The sequence below is a fragment of the Sciurus vulgaris genome (genome assembly GCF_902686455.1).
Source record: "Sciurus vulgaris genome assembly, chromosome: 14".
Taxonomy (NCBI): domain Eukaryota; kingdom Metazoa; phylum Chordata; class Mammalia; order Rodentia; family Sciuridae; genus Sciurus; species Sciurus vulgaris.
In genome coordinates, this window is record NC_136475.1 from 86192822 (window position 1) to 86214759 (window position 21938).

The 21938-nt window shown below is 39.5% G+C and overlaps 1 long non-coding RNA gene across 2 annotated transcripts; it reads right to left on the reverse strand.

Moving 5' to 3' along the window:
- Nucleotides 1–440: 440 nt before the first annotated feature.
- On the reverse strand, nt 441–16814 carry LOC306644308. 2 transcript variants are annotated; one of them, XR_013759276.1, is made up of 4 exons: nt 16661–16814; nt 10673–10804; nt 7773–8842; nt 441–4398 (listed from the first exon to the last, which is right to left on the reverse strand). It is a non-coding gene; the product is annotated as an uncharacterized lncRNA (long non-coding RNA). The 2 variants fall into 2 exon arrangements; XR_013759277.1 differs by having other exon boundaries at nt 441–8842.
- Nucleotides 16815–21938: the final 5124 nt, after the last annotated feature.

Consider the following 21938-nt stretch of genomic DNA (forward strand, 5'->3'; position numbering starts at 1 on the left):
AGGCTGACTGTGAGTATCTCTCTTGATGAATGAATACCTGCTTTACCTGCCAATGATGGGAAGATTACATACCAAAATCTCCATGAATAGACAAAACAATCGAAATGGTTATCATCAGCATAGCAGTGCACTCTTTTTGTTGTGGGTAGGGGCTACCTGGGATTGAACTCAGGGGCACTTGACCACTGAGCTACATCCCCGGTCCTATTTTGTATTTTATTTAGAGACAGGGTCTCACTGAGTTGCTTAATGCCTCGCCCTTGCTCAGACTGGCTTTGAACTTGTGATCCTCCTGCCTCAGCCTCCTGAGCCTCTGGGATCACAGGCATACATCGCGCCCGGAAGCAGTGCACTCTAAAACTCCATTAAGTAAACCCAATGTTTCTTTATGAAGCAAAATTAACTCCCTTTCAATTTTGTCTTTTTTTTATATATATATATATATCAACCATTTGAAACCGGTATTATTTTCTCATTGCTCAAGAAGAAAGCTTTAAAATAGCCCCTTGGAGTCACTGCGTGGCTGCAGTCCCGTTTCTTAGTTCATTTATGGATGAAACCGTAGATCAGGTGGGAGCATTTTCTGAAAGTTGCTTGGGGGCAGCAGCAAACTGCATCTTATGGTACAGGCTGTATAAGAGAGAGAGAAAGAGTGAGTGTGTGTGTTGGTCTGAATTGCTTTTGTCTTTCCAGTTCTGTGGCTGAGTTAAGGATCAGAGCACGAAGGAACGCTTGAAATGCAGACATCTCTTGAGAAATAGAGTTGAGCCTGCCAAAGAATCTGGAAGCAAGTAAATAGAAGTAGAATCAATGTATGATCTTGGAAAAGGTAAGATATCTCGTAAGCCCTTCAGTTTCTGAAGGGTTCATTCAGATCAGTAACAACCTGAGTTCAAGGTAAAGCCATGTGCTCCAGGAAGCCATGATAACAGCTGTTGGCATTGCTGATTCCGCTTACCTTCTGGTGGCTGTCACCATGATCCATAGTTCTGATGTTTTTTTGTTTTGTTGTTTTTTTGCTTTTTTTTTTTGTCCTTGACTTTTGGACCCTACCTAGCAGTTAACATTTTTTATCTTTTCTTTCATTTCCAAGAGAACCACCGGAGAGGGAGGAGCGTGAAGACATCTTCTGAACTCACTGACTCCAGGTTCTCTGCTGCAGCACCAGGTACACTGAGAGCTCTGGTGCATATGACACTACTTCTGACAACTTACAAGACTGAAGGAGGGGTGGCGGGTTGTCACCAGGCATTTATTTTCCCTCTCCCGCATGCCAAAGTTGCTCCTGAGAAGTGGTGTTCACGTCCTCACAGCTCTGCCAGTCCGTTCTCACCTCCATGTGTGGCCATGTGACCGGCAAGATGAGCAAATTTACCTGTCAGAAATAAATGTCCAGACCTGACCTTTACACGCATGTGCACATTCATGCTCTTCTTTTCTTCTGGCTGCCCATGGTATGGAAGGGGACCTTGGAAAATGTGTGCTCCTGATCCACAGCTTGGATCTCTGAAGGAGCGCGTGAATGAGAGACTCGCTGCTGACTTACACCAGGCTAGGGCTTTGTTTATTTTGGGGTGTATTTGCTAAAGCAGTCTGCCAATCCTATTACACTGAATTTTGATAGTTTACCTTTTTTATATTTTCCAAACTCTGAACATAATAGTGTGTTTTACTTCATGCGATGAAAGAAAAAATGTCAACAAGCTCCAGTATCTCCCTTCCTAGCTACACTTGGTTATTTATGACTTTTACTGGCTGCTCCTATGCAGGTTCCTCAAGGAATTCTCTGGAACATCTTATAGCATCTTCTCACTGAGGTTCTTAAATGTAAATTTCAAAAATGGTTTGATGACAGTCGCAAATATACATCTTTAAAATGTAATTTTCCAGATTTTCCACTGAAAATTATGCCAAGATATGGAAGAGTAGAACATAATCAAAAGGACAAGGAAGAAATGCCCTTGAATAAAAAAGTTTACTGTTTTCATCAACATTTCCTTGTAACTTTCTCAATTTTAACAGGAACTATTTTGTGCACTAAAGTGGAATGAATAATTTAAGCTCCCTAAGAAATTCTTAAAGCTTTTTTTGTTTTGTTTTAGTTCCTAGGAGACTGCCAAGACTTGAAAAAAGAATTACAGATTCTGCGTAATACTAAAGGAAAATTTGGGAATGGGTTGTATTCTTATACTTCAAATCACCAACAAAAAACAATATAAGGTAGGGAAATAAGAGAGCCTTACCTTTTTCACTATGGAAATTCTGGGGAAAATGTACTGGGATCCTTTTAGAATGAGACACACATCATTTATGGGTTCTTGGAGATACTCAGTTATTTGCAAAGATGTTTCCTGGGACTAATCCTAATTCTAACCTTAAATATTACAACTATTTAACTTGCAATCTTCTTCATCTTTCAAAAAGTAATGTTTATGTTTCCCTTTCGCTGTTGAAACCAATTCGTTTTCAAGTTTGGTTGGTTTTGCTGAATGATCTGCTTCTCCTGAAAGCTGATGACTTTCCTCAGTCCTTTCTCTTCTTGACCACGTGGAAGTTGTTATGGTTTGGATGTGAGGCGTCCCCTAAAAGCTCACGTGTGAGACAATGCAAGAAGGTTCAGAGGAAAAATGACTGGGGTGGGAGTCTTAACCCAATCAGTGAATTAATCCCCTAATGGGGATTAAGTGAGTGGTAACTGAAGTGGTGGGGTGTGGCTGCAAGAGATTGGAATTGGGGTGTGGCTTTGGGGTATATATTTTGTATCTGGAGAGTGGAGACCTCTCTCTCTGCTTCCTGAAATCATGTGAGTTGCTTCCCTCTGCCACATGCTCTGCCATGATGTTCATCCTCACCTGGAGCCCCAAGGAATGGAGCTGGCCTTCTAAGGAACTCAGAAACCATGAGCCCTCAAATAAACTCTTCCTCCTTTATTGTGCCGGTGGGGTCAGTTAGTCACAGTAGGGAAATAGCTGACTAAAATAGAAGCATTTGATACTTTTTTGCTTTTCTTTCTTTCCATTAACTTTCTGAACTACCTCAGTCTAAGTCTCTGTTTCTGGAAACAGAGGCAGAGCCAGGAGTTCTACTGTATTGTAGAATTTAAAAAAGAAGGCACAAGTACAAGTGTGGGCTTTGGGGACAAATTAAGAAAGAAAATTTCTTCCAGTTTCTCCATCTTTACCTGAGAAACTAAGACTGTTGGCTGATTGATTTTTCATGAAAGAATCCAACTAAGTGGTGACATCTTCATACATGTCAGCACTGGGTTTGTGTTATTCTGTTCCCTGCTACTCTAACAGAATACCACAAACTGGGTATGTTATAAAGAAAAATGTTTACTTATCTCAGGGTTCTAGAGGACAAGAAGTCTGAGAATACAAGTCTGTCATCCTCACAGCTTCTGGTGAGGCCCTTCTTGCTACTTCATAATATGATGGAAGGGCAACAGGGAGGGAGCAAAAGAGGGTCAAAAAGCTGAAATCATTCCCATTAATCTATTCATGAGGCTGGAGTCCTCAAGACCTGAAGGCGTCTCCCATTAGGCCCTACTTCCCAGCACTGCCATATGGGGACTTAACTTTCCAACACATAAACTTTGCGGGGGCACCTTCAGATGATAACGGGCTGCATTAGAGTTCCATTTCCACTCCACACCAGGTGCATGCCCTCTCCAGGAAGCAAAGTCTCTCTTCGGCTGTTTTCTTGACAAGGGATGCAGCGACCCTGACACAGGTGGAAGTTCCTTCTCCAGACTGTTACTGTTTCTGGAACCCTGCTCTGAGGCAGCTGCTCAGTGGGCATGGGTGGAAGAAGGTGCTGCTAAAGATAAAGCTCTCCCCACCGCCGGGTTTGTGCAGAGCACACCATGTATCAGGAGGGATGGAGCAGTGATTCCAATAACCCCAAGAAAAGGGGAAGTCAAGAAAAGGCACGTTAGTGAAACAAAGTGTCATTTCAGAATGGAGTGACATTTCATGTGCAGCTGTAAAAAGGGGGGTTTCCAAAAAAATCCAGTAGCATCTGACGGTGCTGTGGGATGGAGGGAAGCAGGAGGACCACACAGCTGAGAGAGGAGGGCACGGGGCATCGGGCGTCCCTGTGATTGACCAGTCCTGGGGGTGAGGGGGAGGATCACAGATCCTCCAGGTTCCCCGTGGGGACTTGCGTATTCCAACTCCGGCACCGTCTCTTCTGAGCTGGCTTCTTGGTATTCTTCCCTCACCTTCTGGATCGTTTCCTAACCTCAGTTCCCTCTCTAACTTCAACACACGCCTCCGGAGACACACAGAATCACAGTATGTTTTAATTTATCTGCTAATATATTTCTCAAACAGATGGAGGGATCCTTGGGGCACAGTCAGTACCTCATCTTGGTGTTCCTGGAAGCAGAATAAGTACCTGAGCTGTAGGAAAAAGGAAGACAAAAAATATTTGTGGGATTTAATTAATTTGACTCCAAATATCTTTTGGTTTAAATTCAGTCTGTTCCCAGGCTACTATCTAGTTTAATGTGGTAGCTTGATAGCCTGATGAGGTTACCAGAAGGCCCCAATATAAACTTTTAATATGCATCTTTAGTATCAGCGTGAATTTTAACCATAGGCTTGATGCATAAATAAACCAACAATATTGCATAAAAATGTGTTTAATAATGGGCTACGATTTTATCAAGGGATGTAAGTGGGTAGCTGGAAACTATTTCACTGCAGATAACCAGAAATATGGAATCTTCCCAAAGACTAAAAGTTTTAGAATGACTCACCTAGAAACTGTATAATTATTTCAGCTATCAAATTTTTTTTTAAATCTAAAGCAATTTCTATTTAGAGAGCAATGTATAGCACAAAGACATTTGTGTGCCTGGGTGAAATGGATGCTGAGTTCTTCTAATGTTAATCACTTTAAATCTATTCAGTTCAGAATGAAAAGGGGTGTTTAAGGAAAAACTAGAGGTTATAAGAATTAATCACTTTAAAGCCCTGATTTTATGTTTGATGACTCATAAAGCGCTTAAAAGCAAATTTTAGAATAAATTATTAAGAAATTGAACTTCAAGCTGGGCGCAGTGGTGCATGCCCATAATCCCAGTTATCCGTGAGGCTGAGGCGAGAGGATCACAAATTCAAGGACAGCCTGTGCAATTAAGGAGGCCCTGTCTCGAAATAAAGAGGGCTGGGGATGCAGGTCAGTGGCAGATTGCTTGCTTAGTATTCATGAGGCCCTAAGTTCAATACCCACACCAAAAAAGAAAAAAGAAAGAAAAGAAGACATTGAATTTGTCATTGGGCAATCATTGTTTCTTTTTCTGCCTTGGTTCTTGCTGGCTTTTCACCCTGGACAGTTATTTAACTTCTCTGAGGATCAGTTATCACACTGTAAAATAGCTTCATCGTGTACCTCATAGGATTGCTTCTGGGTTAGACAAGAGAATGTGAGTGGAACATGTAGCTTCCTGGTCATCTGCTGCCTGTGCCAAGGATGTGGCAATCATGAGCGAGTGAGGATGGGGGATGCTGATCACTTTTTAGGAAAAAGAACACCAACAAGAGGTGGTTATTATAAAGTTGGGATCAGAACTGGGGTTCTGATTGCTGGTGGATGATTCTTTATCATTCACTGCCTAAAATATGTGTCTTGTTTCTTTTCTCTGGTCCAGGGAAACAGGTATTTTCCAATTCAGTTGATGTCCATTTCTGCAACATCTGGGATTCTTGGCCCTTACTCTTGCTTCCATATGGAAGTTAACCTTCCATCTTAGTACATGTTTCAGTTCCCTCCCCAGGACCAACATTCTCCTGAGCATTGGTCTCCACTACATCAACTTTGAACACTTGTTCCTTCTTCATTCCTGGGACCTATACATTTTCCCCTTTGACATAGGAAGCAGAACAATAAAAATGCTTCTAGTGACATTAGGGAGGAAACTCTTGTGTATATTTATATAGCTATCTTGTTCATGAACTTCTATTAAAGGCCACTAAAAGTTTGCCATTAGTTTAATTGCTAAGATGTCCTTCTAATCAGGTAGTTTAAGTGCAAAAACTCAAGTTCACAAGGATGTCCACTGCAATGGGATCCAAACTCTCTTATAATAGGGTCATTTCTAAATACATGATGGGTAAAAATAAAGGGGAACATATTAGAGCCAGTAAGTTTATTGTAAAATAATACTTATTTTCGTAGAGAGATGAAAATGATAATTAAGATGATGATAGGGATGAAAATAGCTAATTTTTAAATAACTGATGCATAAACTTTATATTCTTATTAAAACTTAAAATGACAAACTTTTAAAAAAACTTTGCAAATATATGCATATATCTTTATATGTGATATAATCTGCATAAAATGTACTCATTGTAGAAATTCTAAAAAATACGGACATAGAGAAGAGACCACGAATCTGTATGTACCCTTATGTGAGTGAATGAGAAGCATGCAGGAAGTAAAATGCAGACACTTGGTGCTTGTATGGTGTTGGAAAAGGCTTTGCAAGGGACTTAAGAATGTTATAGCCAACATCCAGATGTGGAGCTCAAGTCTTTGCTCTCTCTTTCACTCTCTTCTTCATGATTCCTGCCAGTTAAAATTCTCTACATTTCTATGTAGAAATTGAATACAAATACTTTAACACCATAATTCTTCTTTCGGGTTATGCACAGGTGTTTTTGTTTTGAACTCTCTGTTCTGTCTTTCAAGTGCTGGACATATGAACAAAACCTTCTGTTCTCCTTTTTCTGAACTTAGCATTTCAACATGGGTCCAATAGTTGTACTAAAAATACTCAAATGTAAAATTGTTTGTGAACATTGCGAAATCTTGTAAATGGGCAAGAAGAATTGACTTGAGGTTTGTTTTTGTTCCTGAAAGAATCTAGTTTGTTTAGCAGGTCATTTTGTTTTGTTTTGTTTTGATTTTGAGGTGGGGGGTGCCAACATTTTTATGAATCAGGAGCCTAGCCTTTGCAAATCCGTGGGCTAAGGAGAATACAGAGGGAATAATTTGCTTTAGCTTCATTGCCTGATGTTTTTGTTCTTCTGCTTGATTCCTGGGGCTTTTGCTTCTGAAAGCTGAAGAGTCAGATTTATCTCAGGGTTTAGTTATTGTTCTCTAAGTATTGACTACTTCTTAGTTAAGGAAGTATAAGAAGAACGAAGCCCGTTTCCTGCCCAGAAGGCACTGTGTGAGGATGTGTGGCCTTTTCCTAATAGAAAACCCTAACTGGAATTTGTAGCCACCTATTCTCTCTTCTTTCTGCAACTCATTTTCTTTTCTGTTACCTGTACAATCATTATAATATTGCGTTTCAGAGGTTCAGTCCCTGGTTGGCCAACTCCATAGCTCTGGGCCTGAGATGAGGCAGAACATCATGGTGGAGGGGCATGGAGGAGGAAAGCATTTCAGAACATGGTAACCAGGAAGCAGAGAGCTGGATAATTTTTACACAGGACTTACCTTATGTCAAACGATATTCCAAATGCTTTATGTATCTTAACCTATTTGATCCATATTACAACCCTATGAGAGAAGTCATGTTACTTAGCCCCCCATTTTATGCATGAAGAGTAACAAACAGTTAATATTCATGATTTGTGAACGCACAGACACATATTTATAAAATATCCTCCTACTGAAGAAGACATGAGAGAATATATTCTTGGTCACTCTGGAGGATTAACTGACAGCTGAGAAGGTGACTTTTAAACTTTGATCCATTTGAAAATGATACCTATTTCAAAAAGAAACAAATAAAAAATAAAATTAGAGGTTACCTGGCTCTCGTACACATGTCTGTGCACAGGAGGAATATTAAGGATTTCAGACAAGAAACACATGGAGTCCAACACATGGGGCACATGTGACTAGTATTGGTGAGTCTTGGTATGTATTTGTGACCAGCAAGGAGAGGAAGCTTCTGAAGTGGAATAATCAGGACATAATACGCATCCATTTGCCCTTGATAGGTGTGCCAGGGTTCATTGCTCATGACATTCATCATATGGACGTGGTACTTTGTGATAGCAGGTTAGTACAGATGTTGGCACAGCCCCGATTTACTCCTTTTCCCAACTTCAGGCCCCGCTCCTCTTCTCTTTCTCAGTTTATTTTGCATTAGACAGAAGAAACCAAACACTACAATGAACTAAAATCAGTCTGGTAAGAGTTTCCCCTTCTCTCTCTTGTTCCTTTAAGGAATAGCAATTACACTTTCTCTTTCACATTCCTAATAGATCATTTATGTTTTCCTTTTAAAACTCTCACTCTTAACTGGTTCCCAAGATACTTTCAGAAGTTCAGCATGTCTCATTATACCTCCTGAAGATCTTGGGAATAGCAGTTTGTTTTGAAGCAAAGTGTCTTTGCTATGCAAGTTGCCAGGGCAGGAAGCTGATGCTGATCATAGGAAAACCTAAGGACTTGGGATAAACCTGAGGCTATACAGAGGTTATTTCCAAGGGGAAAATAATACCCATTCTGGCAGTTTTAGTACACTACGAAGAGGCAGCAGAAAAAGAGAGAGAGAAAAAAGAATTACTCCCTACTTAAGGATCAAAATATCGGTGCTGAAAGCAGCTGAGCTGGTGACCACATTGGAATTAGCCTGTCCCCGCAGGTAGCCTTGGAGTACGGCTGATCTGCCACACCACAGTAAGGGGTTTTGTGCTGTATTAGAGTAATCTTACTCTAATCTGAAGGGTGCCTTTGAGAGTAAGAGGTTCGCCTGTGGCATTCCAAGGATGTTGCTCCGTCACAGCTCAGGTAGGCTGCCCAGAAGGTTCTGGTTCTCCCTGGGCGTCTACTTCAAGGTCTCGGACTTCAGGACTCTTCCGACTCCTGTGATCTGTAGCCATAAACAGGTGGAGGGTGAGGACTATGAAGGCAGAAAAGGATTGGGGACTCTGATTCCACAGTTGTGCTCCATGTCTACCAGCGATCTATTTGTCCATCCTTACATCAGGGCCTCAGGTTTAGTACTGTATCTGGAAGTGCATTAGAGATAGTTTTATAACATATCTTGAAGTGCATTAGAGATTTAAAAAAACTTTTTTTTGGTACTAGGACTTGAACCTGGAGGTACTCAACCACTGAGCCACATTCCCAGTCCTTTATATATTTTTTTACATTGAGAGAGGGTCTTGCCAAGTTGCTTAGGACCTCTTGCTAAATTGCTGAGGCTGGCTTTGACTTGTGATCCTCCTGCCTCAGTCTCCTAAGCTGCTGGGATTACAAGTGTGTCACCAGGTCCAGTTTGAAGTGCATTAGACTTTTCTGACATTGTTCTTCAAATTATCTCGGCTATTCTTGACTGAATTTCTGCATACATTTCACAATCAGTGAATTTCCATAATGAAATTTTCTTTGTTTCTAAATGCTATCATTAAATTTATATTGTTGAGAAGAAGTTGCTACTTCCTTTTAATATAGGAACATGAATCATGTGTCTTAAAAGAAATAAGGGAATTTCACTCTCCTTAAGAGATTATTAGAAATAATATTTGGTTACTACATGACTTTCATGGGGAAGATTTGAACTCTCATTTCTATAAGTCATTATTTTTATGGCACTAGTGCTATCTTTTATGTTATATTCTATAACAAGTGGCTTTAACATAGAGTTCAAGTTCCTAAATGACCTTTAAAGAGAGTTATTTATTAGTTCACTTACACCAGTCCAACACTTTGAAACCAATTTCCTGCCAGTTACTGTAACTAAGTTTAGCAAGACTCATCAGAGATCTTTAAAGTTAACCCAGAATTTCATGCAAGACAATATTTGAAGGTCTGTATTTTTGTAACAGGGCACCTATTTTAGTTTCTGGTTTTCTTTTTCTTTCTTCTTCTTCTTTTTTTTTTTTTTTTGTACCGGGGATTTAACCCAGGGATGCTTTACCACTGAACCACATCCCCAATCTTTTTTTTATTTCTTATTTTTGAGACAGGGTCTCACTAAATTTGTTAAGGCCTTGCGAAGTTGCTAAGGCTGGTTTCGCACTTGGCATCTTCCTGCCTCAGCCTCCCACATCACTGGAATTACAGACATGCACCACCATGCCTGGCTAGTTTCTGTTTTTAAGATGATTTAATTGAGAGACAGAAGATCGAATGGCCTTCCAAGATCACTTGACTGGTGACCATTGGAACTGACGTGAACCCAGACGCCCTGACTCTACGCACTGATATTTTTAGCATTCTACTTTGCTCCTCCCAAGCTGCTTGCACTGCCTCCCTTCCGTTGCCTTTCCTTCTGTCCTAAGCAGCAGTTCTCTCTTTCCTGGTGAGACCCTGACCACTCACTGACTTGCAGAATTGGACTCTTACTCCACTCCAACACAGCTGCTGCATACTTAGGTCAAAAGCGGGCTTTGCTCACTGAGTCCCCCAAGCTCTTGGTGTCTCTCCTATGTACTTACCTCTTTTATATGAGTCAGTTCTCCCTGGCAAAATCGTGAACATCCTGATGGCAGTACTGATTCTGACATGTTTGGTATACACGATGCTTAGCACCAAGTCCAACACAGGGTAGGTGCTTACTGCTCATTGATGAATCAATAAATTAATGACCTCAACACGCATAGAAAATGTCTTACTGGAGCCCACTATCAGGCATTTGGAACCAAGGGGAGATAAAACGTGTTACCAATGACCAAAGGTTTTATAAAGCAAACAGTACCTGTTGACTGACATGGATGTTAGTATCATGAGCAGGAATACCAGGTGACATTTGTTGCTAATCTACTGGTTCATTTCAAGTAGGGTCAAATGTCTCACTCCATGTGCTGTGCCAGAGCTGGGATGGCTGTCCCTGTGGGGGGAGGACAATGTGTTCTTTGTGGTCTTTGAAGCAGAAATATGGGCTATGTTATAAATCCTATCAGATTGTGGATCGATGCTTTTACCTTCTTCCTAAGATAAGCCAGAAATTTCATTCTCTGAAAGAAAATGAGAATGTGGCTTGTTTACTGTGAGAACATAGGTCATCTGAAAAGGCAACCAGTTTTCAAATTAAAGATGCTTATCTTGTTTATTGGCGCACACAGGCCCAGAGTGGCAGAAAGAGCAGGGCTCTCAGGTGGGGGCTGGGGCTCATTCATCTTGGGAACCAACGCCCATCTCTTAATCTTTTAGGGGCTCAGTCTTTAGCAGCTGAGTGGCAAAGATAATTTTCCTGTACCCCTGAAAGGGTTGGATGTAAGATAATGTATACAATGTGCCCTGTGAACTCTAGAGCTCAGGGCAATTGTGCGGAAATGTTCGTTTGGTTCAGCGGACGGATAATTGAGCTGGGAATTCTGGGGCCTGAAGCTGGGTTCTGCAAGTCTAAAAGCTGGCTTTCTCCGGCTGAAGCAGGGGACAGCATTGTGGCCTCTGCTGCTTGACCTCTCTTCACCCCGGAGCCTCCATGCAACATAGTTTGAAAGCCGTTGTCTTCTCTGACTTTTCCTTCCCCACTGACTTATGTTTACGAATCCCGCCTTAGAGATTACAAACCTGCAATTTGGATGCCCTGCCCCAGGTCACATAATCAATAAGCAGTTCAGCCACTGCTTCCACCTCGGTCGTCGGATTCCTAAAGCTGCGCTGTTCGGAGAGAAAGGGATTCTTTCCATTCTCTGCCAACAGCAGGTAGGGATGGTCTCACCTGTGTGTCTCACAACCAACCCTCGGCTCTCACGGTGGAAGGCTTGGTCTCTTGGGTTTGTAAACCTGGAAAGGGCAAAGGGGATGCCTTATTTACCAGGCAGAAGCGACGTGTCATCTTCCATTGTAGAGTGAGGAATACAGTATTTTCTGACAGAATTTATATCAGGCTGGATTATCCCTTCAGAACATCCAGGTCTTTTGAATTCATGCTGTCTGCATTCATGGTTTTATATATGTAACAAGATTTGTTAGTGGAAAAACTCCCTTTTACAAGCAGCAGTAGCAAGTCTTAGAGCACTTTTAGTTTTGACCCAGTTATCCCACTCCTTGATTTATACCCAAAGGACTTAAAATTAGCATACATCAGTAACATAGTCACATCAATGTTTATAACAGCTCAATTCACATCAGTTATATTGTGGAACCAACTTAGATGCCCTTTAACAGATGAATGGATAAAGAAAGTGTGGTATATATACACAATGGAATATTATTCAGCCATAAAGAAGAATAATATTATGGTAGTTGCAGAAAAATGGATCTAATTGGAGAATATCATGCTAAGTGAAATAAATCAATCTCCAAAAACCAAAGGCCGAATGTTTTCCCTGATAAGTAGATGAAGATATATAATGTGGGTGAGGGAGTGGGAGGTGAGAGGATAATGGAGGAACTTAAGATTACATAGAGGGAAATGAGAGAGAGGACGGAGCAGGGGTATGAAAGATGGTGGAATGAGACACACATCATTACCCTATATACATATATGATTACACGAATGATGTGAATCTACATCATGCACAACCATAGAAATGAAAAGTTGTACCCCACTTGTGTACAATGAATCAACATGCAGACTGTAAAAGTAAAAAAAAAAAAAAAAAACATTAAATAAGAACATAAAAAAAGAAATAAATAGCTTTAGCCCATCTCTTTTTGAAAATAATAAAAGTAAATTCTGACAAAAAAATTTTTGGATTCAAAGAAACTTATAAAAATGTTGAGGCCAATGCCTGCCTGACACTTTAACCCTATCTTTAAAATCATTTGTCTATGTTCACTCTGCTGTTTACACCTATCCATGGTAAAGGGGCTGTAGGTCTGCAGCACAGGTGGAGTGGGAGTGAAGCAGGATTGGGGTCCAGCATCTGGGGCACGTGCTGAAATCCTGGTTCTGTTTCTGCTAGGATATATGGGCCTCAACATGTTATAGCTATGTTCATTTATGCACTCATCAGTCACCCACAGATATTGATTAAGAGGCAGTGTCAGGCACTGGCTAAGTACTGCAGACTCAGTATCATGTGAATGATGGCATTTGCCTCCCTGGCGATTGAAGGAAAAATAGGTACAATAAGGCAATGGATGTGAAAGTGCTTTTGCAATTAAAAAGTCTGAGGGTGTGTTAGATACAATGTCCTAAGTTTGGACATTATGCTATACTAGAGTGATAGTGTTAAAATATGATTTCTTTTATTAAAAAATTTTAAAATTTGTTCTAATTAGTTGTACATAACAGTAGAATGCATTTATATATTTTGATAGATCATACATAAACAGAGTGTAATCTATCATTTTTCTGATTATACATATTGCAGGATGACATCGGTCAAGCAGTCATATTACATTAGGTAATAATGTCTGTTTCACTCTACGACCATTCCTAACCCATACCCCTTCCTCTCCCTTCACTCTCCTCTAACTAATATAAGGTAACTCTATTCTTCCCTATCTATACCCCACCCCGCTTATTGTGAATGAGCATCCACATATCAGAGAAAACATTCAGCCTTTGACTTTCTGGGTTTGGCTTATTTCGCTTACCATGATATTCTCTATCTCCATCCATTTACCAACAAATGCCATGATTTCATAAAAAATGAAATCTTAGTTTAAATAACTGGTATGAATAAGTCTGGGACAGACAGGCCACCCTGGTGGGACTGATCCAGGAAAAAAACACAGTCGGAGCTTGGTGCTGAAGTGTGTGTGCTTGGTGGAGAAGATCATGCTTTGCTGGGAGGTTTTGGAAGACAGGAAGGTGAGTGGCTGAGAAAGTGTTAATGGACTGTGCACTTGGAGACATGGTCTGATCTCTAAGTCATTCGGTGTTTCCTGGGTGTTACCAAACTCGTGAACTGTTGAGTATGTTAGATTTCTTACTGAAAACTGTAAAGGTGCTGTGCTTTGAACTGAGTATCTTTACAGAATAGAACCTAGATAGCACCCACTGAAGCAGAGGCAGAGAGGAGTATGCAAGGGAAGGTTAAGTATGACACTGGGGTTATGGGGTTGGGGGGACGTTGAATTGACAGTCCTGGAATTGGCATTTAACCAGACTTACTCAACCAGATCTCTGCATCGGTAGTCTTCTGCTAAGAAATCTTTGGAAGTAATCTAGCTCATGCTTCATGTTAAGTGTGGGTCTATTTCAGCTCTGTACCAATGCCAGCAGAAAAGTCAATGTAAATGAAAAAAATAAGGCATAATTAAAAGTTTCAGAAAAATGTTTGACATCACCTGGTCACAGATTCATTGTTGTTGAAGTGAGAACTTTACTGCTGTACCTTCTTATTAACACAGGTTGACAAAGGATATTAATAGGGTAATAATATATATGGCAGCAGGATTTATTTGGGTTCCTTTAAAGTAGAACCCCCTTTAAAGCACTAAAGAAGATTATCAACAGTCTGATCCAGTAACAATGAAGAGCAAAAAAGAACTTTTAGGCAGGGTGGAAATTCTGCTGGTATGCACTGGCATATCAATGTAGCAGTTAGTTAGTTTATACACATTCTGATTGGTCCTTCTTAAGTGGTTGGAGTCCATGACTTACTGGCTGTGAATATTTTGAATACCATACTTGCCTAGAAGGTTCCATTATCTGTCCCTTAATGCTTCTAGTCTACATGACATTACTAAGTGGGGACCAAAATGGGTATCCAGATTTAATGATTTCAACTCCCAGATCACAAAATTGTGTTGCTAAATTCGCTTCTATAGATCTCATAAGAGAATACCTCATTTCATAGCTGAACATTCTGCTCTCTTCATCAGAAGAGGAAAAGTCCTAACCTCATGTTCATCCTTACAAGTCTTGGTCATGGTCAAGCATTCTCTCTCCATTCTACCACATAGCACTGATGTCTCTCATCTTCCTTGGCACAAACGATCTTCCAGATTTATTGAGTTAGAAAACTTACTAATTGCCAAGAGTCCACAAATTTTATGTATTATCAGAGATATTGCTTATTTAAACTTTCTATATATTTGAGCACCTAAGTCAAGAAATATTTCCTCTGATGTTCCTAGAGATTGAGGAACCCCTGTTTCTCTTCTTTCCTGTAACTTTTTCCTGTTGAGAAGAAGGTGATTGATCTTTTCCTTATTGATGTCTCTGCACACTTACTCCTTCAAGCTCATCTCTTCTCTATTATACACTGGATTGTAGTCTTATTGCATTTATAAGAAATAATAAGTTTAATCTCTTTGCACCCTTATCCATCAATTAAATTCAGGTCCATTCAGGCTTCTTATTACCCAGAAGTTTATTAATTTTAGTTCAGTGAAATTCTGCTATCTCCTTCTGGAATGCCTTCATAGGAATCTTGTTTTGTTTCTTAAATACTGGGATTTACCAGGATGCTTCATTTTTTCCCTCTCTTTCTGCTTGGTCTAGTTTGTCAACTGCTTGTATTTGTTGAGAAAAACTATGATTTTTCTCTCTAATTCTCATCAGAATATATATAGACTTGCCTTTTGACTTCACTGATAAGCAGGAAAATTGGTTCTGGTTTCTAGCATCCAGGGAAATTAGGGGACTTTTGTGTAAGATAAAGAAGTATTTTCCGCTTGCTGTGTTCTCTCACAGTCCCATCGACTGTCTGACATATAATTTCATCTCCCTTTCTTTCCCAAGCTTACCTGATTACTTGGAATATTCTATATCCATTTATAACAGTCACCGAGGTCTGAATCTGTATGTATTTTGCTTATCTTTCTGTTTTTTATTCCTTTCTCCTCATTTCTCAGTCAATGTTAAAATAGTTACCAAACTCAAATTTCTCTGCTTTTACATTATCTGTGGCTCACTCAGCAGAAATAATCACAATCACTGACTAGTGTTTGGGTGAAGATCCCAGGGGCAGAGCCTGACAGCTCCCAATTTAGCAGGCACAATGAATGGAATCTTGCAGGACATTTCTTTGGCTTTATCCTATTGGAGAACTCAGGGTTATTGTTAGCTACCAGATTTTATTCTTTTCAGGATCTGTTTTCCAGAAGTGTTATCCAAGGTAACAAAAAATCAATTATGATTTTTAGTTTTCTACAACTGATGTGGCAATTAGGTGTAAATTAGGACTCTTTTCCTAAAGTGATCATGTGTTTGAATGATTGTTATACTTATCATTTTCATTTTAAAATAAAACACATCTTTCTTTAAAAGCAAGGTTGGAATTTGGCACAAAATATTTGGGATTGCTAACTTAGATACTCTGGAAGGAGACTAAAGAGCTGAGATATTAGGGATAATCCTAATTTCTTAGCAACTGTGAGTTCTTTGTACCCAGCATATATATCCCTACTGGACCCCATGTGTGTGACCAGACTGTAATGACATTTGCTTTTATGAATGTCCCAGAGGACATTCAGACTCAGAACTTCCAAAGTAACCCATCATAGTTTCTCCCAATTCTCATTCAGTGTTCCACAGCCATGGTGTCTATTGCCACCATTCACTAAATCTTTTAGATTTAGTAGAATAATTACTATATCCTTCTTCCTCACTCTTTCTTGACTTCCGAGGTCATTCCATATTTCCTCCAAAGCATTGAATTCACATTTTTCTGACCCACCCCACTGGTCTGCCATTGGGAAGCTCATCTGAACCCAGCCAAATTAATCCTAGAGTTGACAGTCTGTTTTTAACTTCTGATTGTGTTTGTTTTGTCATGCTCTACACTGAATGTGCAGGTCTTTCTGAACATTTCTTACAGGTGAATATCATGCTACATACCTTTTGGCATGCCCTGTGAGTGAGTGCTGGCACCAGGACTCCACGTGTATAGATTGGAAGTTGGAGCTCCTTGGAAAGTGTCGGCCATTTTTCTTCATCATACGTTACTTCATGCCACAGGTATCAAGGCTGAAACTGGGCCTATTGGCTAAGAGCCCTTGTGTAACTCTACAGCAGCCTCTTTGTAGTCTTGTCATGCTTTATGAGCTGGGAAAATTTCAAGTGAGATCAGAAGCAGCCAACCTTAACTTTCCTGAGGTTGCTGCCACTCCTGGCGTGTAATATCTCTGTTCATCAAAAGACATTTTCCCTCTACTTAATGTACTTACCAGGTGGTTTTATTAGAATGAATAGCTCTTTCATTGTAAATGGATTTGGTTGGAAATTCAATTTCTTTTAGGGCCAGTGGGAGAGGTCGAAGGGCCATAAATATTCCTCCTCCGAAGAGTTTGTAAGTAGAATGACTTGCCGAAGAGCCTTGAAAAATGTCTTACTGTGTGCTGAATTATGTACAAATCCCTGGCAATCTTCTCTTTCGTTCTTTCTCTGATGAGAACAAATTGCATCATTGTCTCTTAGTGAAGAGTGATGTTCATGGGTGTCCTAATGGAAAGACAGCAATGTCTCAGTCTTTATGAGTGAGAGGGGCTCACCAGGCCATCAGCTGTGACTCCTGGCCTTTCCTTCACACTGGGAATAAGAACTTCTCATCATGCTTCCCTCGTTGTTCTACCTAGTGCTAGAAATGAGACTTGGCTAGAACCTACTGTTTCCTCTGCTTCTGATTTGCTTGTCTTTGTGTAAGGCCCATAACCATTTTGGTCTTATTTTCCTTATGTTAAAAATGAAATTATTATCTTCTATGTATTCTTCCCATTATTGATGTTGATATGGCATCAACCCTATTTTCAAAGTTAGCTCTTAATCTATTCCATGGACTAATTAGTTCCTTGGAATAGTTCTGGTTGGTGCCCATGCACAGATACAAAGAGGTTATGCAATATTTTTGCAAATCACATGCATTATCCCATGTGATTTGAGGTAGGTTGACCTTATATAAAAGTTGATTGAAATGTAATGGCAGCAACCCTGAACATCATATTTTCACCACAAGTACTCTGGAAAAAGATCATGCTATTCTCTGACCGACAGCAAGAGAATACAATCAATGTAAAAATTGAGCACAAATAGGGCTCTTTCTATTACATTTTAGCACAGGTGTCTAAACTACATTTAGGGGAGACAAGAATAGTAAGACATAATCTTTGTTATTAAGGACTTTATTAAAGACTTTATAACTCAATAACTCTATCTTATATTTTACTGTTTATAAACTCAACCCTATCCATTCTTTCATTTAGTTCTTACAATAAAGTAACATAATGTCTAGCATTCTAAATGACTTTTTCAACTTTTTAAAATGTATGAACGATTGAATAAGAACTCAAACTGAGGTCCCTAGAACTCATTCCAGTGTTGTCTTCCCTATGACATTTGCTTATCAAATTTCACAACATGTTCTGAATTTCATTCAGATGTGGCCCAAGCTTGCCACAGTAAGTGAATCCAGAAGCTGTCCCAGATAGTTCCTAGGCAACTGTCACATTCTGAGACTAACTAGCTCTCCCACCCTCTTGGCCCTGGGGACCAGCTGCATGGGCTGTGTGTCCCAGTCACTTTGGATGGAACCTTGGTCTGAAGGGATAGGCTGGCAACTGTGCCTGCCAAGAGAAGTCTTGTTAGCTAGCTTCATGGTCCAGTGGGTGGTCATCTTTTAGTTTCTGTTGCTGTGTGGAGCAATGGGGAAAACTCCCGCATAGATGGGTATTTCTGCTTAAATGGAGAATTCAGGACTGTGGTCAGCGAATGCTTCACTGGGGCTACTTAAGCTGAGTAGGTGGGAGGTGTGCAGTGATTAACCATGAAGGTAAGTGGAGGCATGGATTCTCAGGAGGAAGAACTTGTGGAAGAGCAAGGCTGAGTGACTGAAGCTGAGACCAGGACTGAAGAGATGGCAGTGAGTGACTCAGAGTGAGAGAGGAGCCACCTCTAAAGGATGGCTACATCAGACTTAATGAGGAACCTTCAAAAATCACTGGAATTATTGTGGGAGTAGAACAGGGTATTTGGATCTGATCTTTCCCCTGCTACTACAGGAAGTAGCTAGTCTCAGTTTCTTCATTTGTAAAATAGAGATGGTTTTACAAATCTCTACAAGTAGAGATTACTTTTCTAACATACTTTATATATGTACCTAAAGTTTCCAACAAACTACTTCAGATATTATATTACACCATCATTATCATTCTTATCAAAAAGTGTTATTTTCTTTAGGATGAGTCCATTAACTATGGTGACAGGCCTGACTTTTATTCTTAGCTCTGCATTTTATTGTGTGACCTTAAGCGAGTTCCTAAATTTCCCTGTGCCTTTGTGTTTTATTGATAAACACTACCCAAAATTGTAGTGTTCACACTTCAGAGTTAAGAAAATTTAGTGGGTAACATACATAGAGATTAAAACACTGCCCAGAATAGAGTAAGATTTGAATCTGGAGCCCTTCATGGAAAAGTCCTAAGGAGCAGGTGGAAAGGAAAGGGCCTGTGATGTGTGCTAAGTCTTAGGTCTGAAGCCACAGTCCCAACAGCAGGTCCTTGGACACATTCTTGGCACAGAGTCAGAAGACTATTGGAGTAACAGTAAAACTGTGACTGAGACCATCCCAGAGGCCAGATGAGGTCATGGTCAATTGGAAAGGAGAAGCTTTTTCCTTGTTTTCTGGGTACCCCATAAATATCCCAGATTCTAGTGTCAAGCTGGCATGCAATTTCATGGCAGTCAAACAGAATGGAGGATGAGATTCAAATTCTTCCAGTTTGCATAATATTAAGTAGCATTTTAATCAGCCATGCCTTTTTTCAGACTGGTGCCAATGATAGGTCTTCTGTGGTTTCTGGGTTATTTGGTAGGTCCTCCTGCTTTGCACAGACCAGAGAATAATTGGGTTTTGGACAGAGGTGTGAAGGCTTATTGCGCCTGGGGAACTTCTGCAGGAAGGTATTTCTTTGAATACATTCTTGTTAAGTCTCTTTTGTCATCCCTGATCTCCTTGCTTTTAGATTAAAAATTAGACATTTGCAGAAAGAGAAAGTTAGATGCAAAGAATTCAAAGCTTTGTACAGTAGAGAAGAAAAAAGACAGTATATGTACATTTGTAATTTATTGTTGCTTAGGTAGTGGGGTATAGTCTTTTTCCAATATCTGCATTTAGGTCACCAGAGCCTAGGCTTGGGTGACTCAGAAGCCACTATAGCAAGGATGAGTTCAAGTATTTTTCACTCAATGATCAAGGTAATGTTGATATCAACCTGCTTTTCATTAGTCTTCATTTAGGTGTCAGTAAATTTGGTAATCTGTAGGGGACAGAAAGGGCTGACAAGTTTCCAGAGGTAAAAGAAATATGCTCTGGAAGAGCAGTTGGACACTTGTCCAACTAGTTTTTATTAAGCACTCTTTGTGGGTGTTGAAGACCTAGAGATAGAGGGCACAGAGAGTCCTCATGTTTACAGTTCCGATGAGAAAAGGGCTCCATGCAAGAGGGTTACTGGTGATTTTAGAGATTGCTCACACCAGATTGGCTTGATTCATCTTAGATATTCTGACTTTTAATGGAAAGTATTTTCCATGTATTGCTAAAAGTTCATGTGCCAAGAATGACTAACTAGATTTGCTACTCCATTAATTTCTCCTCTCATAAAGTCATTCCTTTATGATAGGAAAATCTTGTAAAATAGTTTCGCCTATAACTTCAGATTGTAATTTTATTAGTTTGACAAAGGCCCATAGGGCAGGGTGGGTGGTTTCTAATGTAAAATCAACGCAGAACAAAGCCACGGGGTATTTCTCAGCGTCACAGTGGGTAATATCTCTGGTTAACTATGTAGAAGAACCATAGCTGCAATTCATCCTTCTGTCATCTTACTAAGGGACTAAAATAAACCACAGCTCTGGTTTTTCACAGTGGACATAATAATAGACAAATCTAAAAGTTATATGAATATCTAGGCTGCACATTCAAAATTTAATGTTATATTTTTCCAAGTAAAAAGCGATATTGATATTTTATATAATGTCACCAGTTTTCATAATGATTTAAATTTAGAGTTTCAGTAAAACTGAATAAAGTGCAAGGCCCCCAAAGGTAGAATTTAAAATTTAATGTTTATTATTTTCTTATAAAATGTGTATTACCTAGGCTATAAAAGTATATACTATTATTAAAAGAAATATGAAGGCAGAATTTTGTTCATATTATCAGCAAATAAAAACCTAACACTTAAAACTAGGATATTAATGATAAAATCTAATAGTAGATTGGATGACACAAACTCAGGGATTGACAGAAGATAGAATTAATTTGGATAAATAACTCCACATTGTGATTTGGGATTAATGGTTAGATTGATATATTTTCCTATAGGTTAGGAATAGACAACCATTTTAGGATGGTATAAAAAAAATCATCTAACCTGGCCATGATAAAGTGCTACCAACATACATTGGACGGAACATGATTGCTTTTGCTATGAACTTGAGATTTATTCTATTTTTTCCCCACATATTTTTATTGGTGCATTATAGTTGTACATAATGATGGGATTTGTTACTTACATATTTGTACATGCATACAATCTAACTATATAATTCAGCCAATATTACTCCCAGAACTTCCCTCCTGAAATTGAGATTTTAAAAGTTGTCTGAATTGACAACTTCCTTCAACCATGCCCAAACTGCTTATAGTTACCATCCATTAGTCCATTCAGATTATTAATCTATCAAATGGATTAATCCACTGATGAAGCTTAGCTCATAATCTAATCACTGCACCTCTGAACATTCCTTCATTGTAACACATGAACTTTTCAGGGGGCATCTTACATTCAAGACATAACACTACTTCTTTATTAAAAATTGGCAGAAATACAATCATGTGTATGAATTGCTATTATACTTCTCAACACATTACCACAAAGTCAACATATCCACATCACCACCACCAGACTATGAAGTGAACATAACCAGCACTCTGAAAGCTCTCCGTGCCTCTAGAAGTTTAGAACACAACTTCTCTTCCCCAAAAGTGATGTTGAATACTTAAACTTTAAATATAAGTAGTTTCTATATCTATATATAATTATGTCGGGCTTTTGTCGTTACCTTTATAATTTAGTATTTTATCCATGTTCTTTCATGTAGACATAATTACTTTTCATTG